This window comes from Pteropus medius, unplaced genomic scaffold, assembly GCF_902729225.1.
Source record: "Pteropus medius unplaced genomic scaffold, Ma_sr-lr_union100, whole genome shotgun sequence".
Lineage (NCBI taxonomy): Eukaryota > Metazoa > Chordata > Mammalia > Chiroptera > Pteropodidae > Pteropus > Pteropus medius.
This window is the reverse complement of record NW_024354500.1, coordinates 25748302-25755366: the sequence shown is the minus strand read 5'-3', so window position 1 is coordinate 25755366 and position 7065 is coordinate 25748302. Positions and strand designations below refer to the sequence as shown.

Sequence of the window (7065 nt, the reverse complement as noted above, 5' to 3'; positions counted from 1 at the left end):
AGCTTACAGAACCTGGTCTTCCTAGGTAGTCTCCCATCCAAGTACTAACCAGGCCCGATCCTGCTTAGCTTCCGAGATCAGAAGGGATCGGGCTTGTTCAGGGTGGCATGGCCATAGACTAGTCATTGGCTTCTAAGAATAGAAATGTTTCTAGATTTTTGCAAAGATATTAGAATCTTAATTCTTCTAGTGTGGGCAAAAATTTGGATAATACATTACATACTGATACTGAAAATCAAGGCAGAGACCCCCAACTTGACAAATCAGTCATTTTTCATAATTAAATTATATCAATATAACTAAAATTTCATAAGTGTTATCTTATAAATATTGTTTTCTGCTTTTTGTTTGATAATAATGTCTTGTAAATTATAAGCTAAAAATACTAAATATGTTTTTTGGGGCAATTGATAGTTTTTGATAGAAATGTTTGGTTTTTACATTATAAAATATGTGTATGATTCCTCACAATCTTGTTTAAAATTTTACAATATGGACTTGAAAAAACTTCCTTATGTTCATTAAATAGGAATTCTTGAAAACATACATTGTTTTCAGGATAAATTATTTTTTCTAACTCTATTTTTTACAAAGAAAGCTCATTGTTCTATTTTTATACAAATACAAAGGACGAAAAACTGTGGTTGATTTTTACTTGGATTCTGTTTTCTATATAGGCTGCTGTATATAACCTCAGCAGAGTGGACACCAGGGAGCGCTGAGCTAGTGAAAATCCAATTCAGTTCTTCCTCCTCTATCATGTATTTTAATGAAGCAAGCAGATGGTAGATGGATTTTTCTCCTGGAAACTGCTGATTTGAAGACTCCAGTATGCCAGTTTTGCAAGCGTGGTGTTCGGCAGCATACAGTACCTCAAAATATACATTTAACATTGTCAGGAAAACGAATATATCCTTAGGCAGATGGATAAATATGCAAAAATACAAGACCATTGCTTGTCTCTCCAGGATTCTTTTGTAGATTGAGTGTAAACATCTTTCCTCTCTCTTTGTTCTTAACTTCTTAGTAAGATAGCAATAGGTTTATCTCGATATCTGCATGAATGCAATTAGGTTATAAAACCATGAACGTGATCATTATTGTTTCTATTTCTGTTGCTGAACAAGCTCCTCATGGGGTATGCTTCTGTACTGTTCAGCATTATCAATTAGAAATAAAAAAGGTGATAACCAATAAATGCGATTTTCATTTAAAGAAATAGAAATAAGTCTCTTCGGAGATGTTATTAACAGTGATAGGTGATGGTGGCTTATGCAGTTACCTATTCTTTCTGAACCAAGATGGTACTCAATATGTGAAAAAAATCAAACTCTCTATTTAAATGAATATGTAATATTTCTTTCAGCCACAGGTAAAAACATGAAATAAATATCATTGGTTGATTGCCAATTCTTACTCACCCTTAATCATTCAAACATTCTATGAAGATACATAATTCCTACCATTCTCACTTCTCAGTCTGTCAGAGAAAAATTAAGAACAAACAGAATTTACATTAAGATAAGAAAACTGATGAAAATATAGAGCATCATTATTCCCACCAGCAAAAGAAATGAAAAGTGATCAGAATCTGAAGTATCACATTCTTTTTGGATGCATAATTCTTGGAAATTAGTGCCATCTTCTGGCTTCTCAAAGTACTGCTTTAAATCTAAACCAGATCTCGGAGGATCTTTGCAGTAGCATGAAATGTCAAAAAAAAAAGGGACGTAAAAATCCCCAAAACATCTAGGTCACATTGTAATACTGCATTACAGCTTATAGCATGAACTTTAAGAATGTTATTGTGTATCTTTATCATTCACATCACATAAACTGTGCAGATTTATACTGGATTAAATATACTTTGTAGTTTATTGTGTTAAAATAAAATTCCCAGATATTCCACATATAGCATATTCCATAACTAATGTGTTTGGAACACTTTTTGCAGCCCTAACTCAAAAGTTTCTTCATGCCAGTGGATTTTCAGTAAAATTAAGAAACACAAAGGTTGCAGTAGGTTATCACTCATGTTCAGTTTAAATTTTGTTTTAGGTTTTTAATCTATTTTTTTAAAGTCGTGGACCTATAAATGTACTTTTATATACTCTAAAGTAATAAAAATAATAGCAATTATAATATCTACTATGTTCCAGTTGCTAGGTGGAATAGCTGAATAATTTTCTTATAGCACCCCAATGAAATATTCTTATTCCTATATTCCTATCTTATAGATGAAGAAACTGAGGCTTAGTGAGGTGAAGTCACAGAGCTAAGAAAGGACAGAGTCAAGATTTAAATCCAAGCTCATTTAACTCCAAAGCCTGTGTTATTTCTAATGAAGGCTGGGGTATGCATGACATTGGCTGATTAAAATAATATAAAACTTTGGTAGATGTTTTATATTACTAAAGTTTGTGCCCCTCACAAACTGATTTCAAACAATTTTATTCTGTTCCTCCCCTGCTGCACCCCAAGTCCTGGAACATATATTCATAAAAATTTTTAGGATTTACATTCCTTCTCCATATTCCTTCTTCCATATTTAATAGAAACGCGAACAAATATTAATTGCCTTGCAGCACCAAGCACTTACTTAGTACTCAATATATACCAATAAATTTATCAACAGATAGGTTTTAATAAGAGCTTAATTATTTTCCAATATGTAGAGAATATGAATGAAAAATAGTGTTAAAAAATCAGCATATCTTTAAAGCTTTCTAAGAGTTTGAATATTTGGGGACACATGCACACACACACATTACATGTATACGTATATACTCCAGATAGTCAACTACGATTTTCATTTTTGGTTTTAGTATTGTGTAGAAACAGTTTAGAAAAAGCAAAAATCTAATAAAGACCCAAAATAATAAAGCTGATTTATCAAAGAACAACAAGTACTCTGTAAGAGAGATTTTTTTTTTTTTTTTTTACTACAGATACTAGGGGAAAACTATGTTTTAAGACATCTGTGGTTTAGCTGTTGAAGTGCTGAAAAAAAAAAACAGCAGCATGCTGCAAAACACTAACTCATTTCTGGGGACCACAACATATGATGTTTTAAATGTATATAATAAAGAAAAGATTTTACGTTAATAAATATGGCATGAGAGATGATTTAAGTCATATTACTAATAAAACAAAGAAAAATCATCAGCCACAACTTGTGAAGTTTAAATTCATATTGTAGTATTATTTTTGAATAGAGAAGATCTTGTTATATATAATAGCTCCAAGACTTCATGTACTAATAGTGAGCAGGTGCTGAATCCAAGCTATAATGGTATACAACAAAACTCCAAAAAATGACTAGAAGGGATTAAGATTTAGAAATACAGTAGGCAAACAGCAATTAGGAAATATAACAAAATAAAATATTTTATTTGCTATAGTATGAAATACTTAGAATAAAACTTTATTAGATTTCTTGGCTATAGGCAACAGAAACCAATTCAAGTTATCCTAAACAGAAAAGGAATTTCTGAGCAGGTGGCAGACCAGCTCATAGAATCAATGAGAAAACTGGCAAACTAGCAGGGAAAGAAGTAGAAATAAAAGAATCTAGGCATCTCAAACATAGCTAAGTTTATACTGTGCGAATTGTGTTGTCAGGATGTAACTACTGGCATCCCTAAGACTGGAAACAACCATGTGGCCACCTCAGCTACAAATAACTTCTAAATATCAGTCTGCCTTCGGATCATTTCCTTAGCAGTTAAATCCCGGTAAGAATATCATTTGGCCCATCCTAGGTCATGTATGCGCACACAAATAAGAAGCAAGTTCAGGTGCTGAGTAGACAAAAACAAAAACAAAAACATAACACAATACTCAATAGATATCTCTCATAAACCTTTGGTTGCCCAGTGCCAATCTACATCCTTTTTCTAGTATTTGCATTTTCAAATCAAGACTTCCTTCTATGACACAGGAGCAAAGGATATACAATGGAGAAAGGATTGTGTCTTCAATAAATAAATGGTGTTGGGAAAACTCAGCAGTCACATGCAGGAGAATGAAACTGGACCACTATCTTACACCACACACACAAAGCAACTCAAAATGAGTTAAAGACTTGAACGTAAGACTGAAACTACCTCCTAGAAGAGAATGTAGGCAGTAAGCTCCTTGACATTAGTCTTAGGGATGATTTTTTTTTTTTTTAATATTTAACACCAAAAGCAAAGACAACAGAAGCAAAAATAAATGAGTGGGACTACATCAAATTAAAATGCTCTATATAGCAAAGAAAACCATCAACAAAATGAAAAGGCAACCTACCAAATAGGAAGAAATATTTGTAAATCAGATATCTGATAAAGGGGTAATATTCAAAATGCATAAAGAACTCATACATTTCAATAGCAAAAAAATCAAATAATCAGTTTATCAAGGAATCTGATTAGACATTTTTCCAAAGAAGACATACAGATAACCAACAGGTACATGGAAAGGTGCTCAACATCACTAATCATCATGCACATGTAAGTCAAAACCACAAGGAGATATCACCTCACACCTGTTAGAATGGCTATTATCAATAAGACAAGAAATACCAAGAATTGGCGAGGTTGTTGAGTAAAAGGAACTCTCCTGCACTGCTGATAGAAATGTAAATTTGGGCAGCCACTATGGAAAACATTATGGAGGTTCCTCAAAAATTAAAAATAGAACTAAGCAAATAATCCAGCAAATCTACTTCTGGTTATTTATCAAAAACAAAAACAAAAACAAAAAACCCAAAAATACTAACTGGAAAAGATATATGCACTCCCATGTTTATTGCAGCATTATTTACAAAAGCCAAGATATGGTGACAATTTAAGTATGCATGGATGAATAGATAAAGCAAATTTATATATATATAAATTCATATATATATATGTATATATATATATATATATATAATGGAATATTATTCAGCAAGTAAAAAGAAAGAAATCTTGCCCTTTGTGACAGCATTTATATACCTCGAAGGCATTATGATAAGTGAAATGAGTCAGATAATAAAGACAAATAATGTATGATCTCACTTAAATGAGGAATTTAAAACAAAACAAAACAAAACTGAGCTTATACACACAGACAAAAAACTTGTTGCCAGAGGTGGAGGTGGGAGAAAGGGGTGGACAAAATGGGTGGAGGGGGTCAACAGCTACAAATTTCCAGTTATAAAAAAAGAAACCATGGGCATGTAATGTAGAGCATGTGACTGTAGTTAGTAATTCTGTATTGCATATTGGAAAGTTGCTAGGAGAGTAAATCTTAAAAGTTCTCATTACAAGAAAAAAATTTGTAATTATGTATGGTAATGGATGTTAACTAGATTATTGTGCTGATCACTTTAAAATATATACAAATGTGAAATTCTTCTGTTGTACACCTGAAACTAGGACAATGTTATATGTTAATTGTACCTAAATAAAAACAAAAACAAAAAATAAGAACTTCCTTCTAATATAATGTAACAATCCCATATATAATTTTAAAAAGTCACTCTCTTTCCCAAAATAGAATCTTCTCAAAGTCTTTTCTTTTATTATAGATCCAAGTCCAAGATCTCTGCGTAGTGGCTGTCCCTCCTCATTTTATGTTGTGATCCTGTCTTATTATGGACCAAGTCTCAACTTTACTACATATAAGTACTTTACAGAGACCAGATGCAGATGACTACTGTAGTGATATGGAAGTATGTGAGATTTTTCTTGGTGATAAAATCAATGGTACTGTTAACACTAGTGTGGTTCGCTGCTCACCATAGTCCATAAGAGATAGTCCAAAGCAAGGAACTTGGTATAGGAAGATAATTATAAAGAGGAAATAGGAAAGACAAATAGGGGATAGTGAAGGCCCCCAGAGACTAGCAGCAGCGGAATAGCTAAAAGCTGCCACTAACTGCTGAGGCAGAAAGGACAAAGGGAAGAAATGATGTTATAGAAAGTCCAAGAGCCAGACCACCTGGAGGGAGCCAGATTTATAACTGAGGCTGCTAATCAGGACATAGGACCATGGGTGGGAGGCCAGGAACCAATTGTAGGTACAGCTACTGACAGACATGCCACCAGAAGCAGGGGTAGGGAGAGAAATGCCCTGGCTTCTCTCTTCTTCCTACCTGCCAGTCTCCTGGCAGGACCTTCCATGGCAGGGAACAATGTAGTCTACTTATGTTTGAGACATGGATCTCAGAGCAAACAGGCAAATGAATGACACACGTTGCAATGAAGGAAACCCTGGGACTACAGTCCTTATTTCCAGAATTGGTCAAAAGGCCACTTCTGATAGTATAACTTTCCTCCTTGAATGCTCTCTCCTTTCACGTAGGGAAAGCAAATTAAAATTCTTCCTTCCGTGTTTTCCTTACTTTCAGCTAGCCCTGCGCTGATGATGAGATTCTATATCTGGTATGGTGATGTAAGCCTTCATTCCTGAGAGCCCTGGCCATCGTGGGCCTGCTGCCTGGGTCTTTGTGGGGCCTCCATTAACTCTCAACACTGGATGTGCGAGACAGCACCCCAGAGCCGACTTCTCACCTTTTGTGTACGTGCGTGTGCATGTGTATGTGTGTACAAGCCTGCATCATGAGTCCCTCTAGCAGTCCGGTGAAGTTGATGGAAACCCTCCTCAGAATAATGTTTCTAAATGTACTAAGTTAAAATACACAGGATTATAAAATAAACCAACTTTTTTGAAATATAGTTAATAAAATATAACAACTTGGTAATAAAGTAAAATGATGTCTCTTTAATAATGCACTTATATAATCAGACCTAGCAATAGGTATAATAATTATAGCAATTTCAAATTGTGAAGAACAAAAAATATTTTAATATAGGGTATAATAACTATAATGTGTTATAAACGGATCTAATTTCTCTCAGTGACAGCCGCAGGTACTGCTGATACTACTGTGGTTTGTTGATGACATTCATGATTAAGAAATTGTTAAATTCCTGTTAGAGGTGATAAAAAGATGTAATTATTTTTTCTCACCCATATTCACAGGCTTTTTTTTTTTTTTTTTTTTTTTTTTTTGACCTAGAGAATTATCTGAGTTCT

The 7065-nt window shown here is 33.7% G+C and overlaps 1 pseudogene; it reads right to left on the bottom strand.

Annotated features, from left to right (window-relative positions):
- LOC120595302 (uncharacterized) lies at positions 1–119 on the bottom strand (annotated as a pseudogene).
- Between the last annotated feature and the right edge of the window lie 6946 nt (positions 120–7065).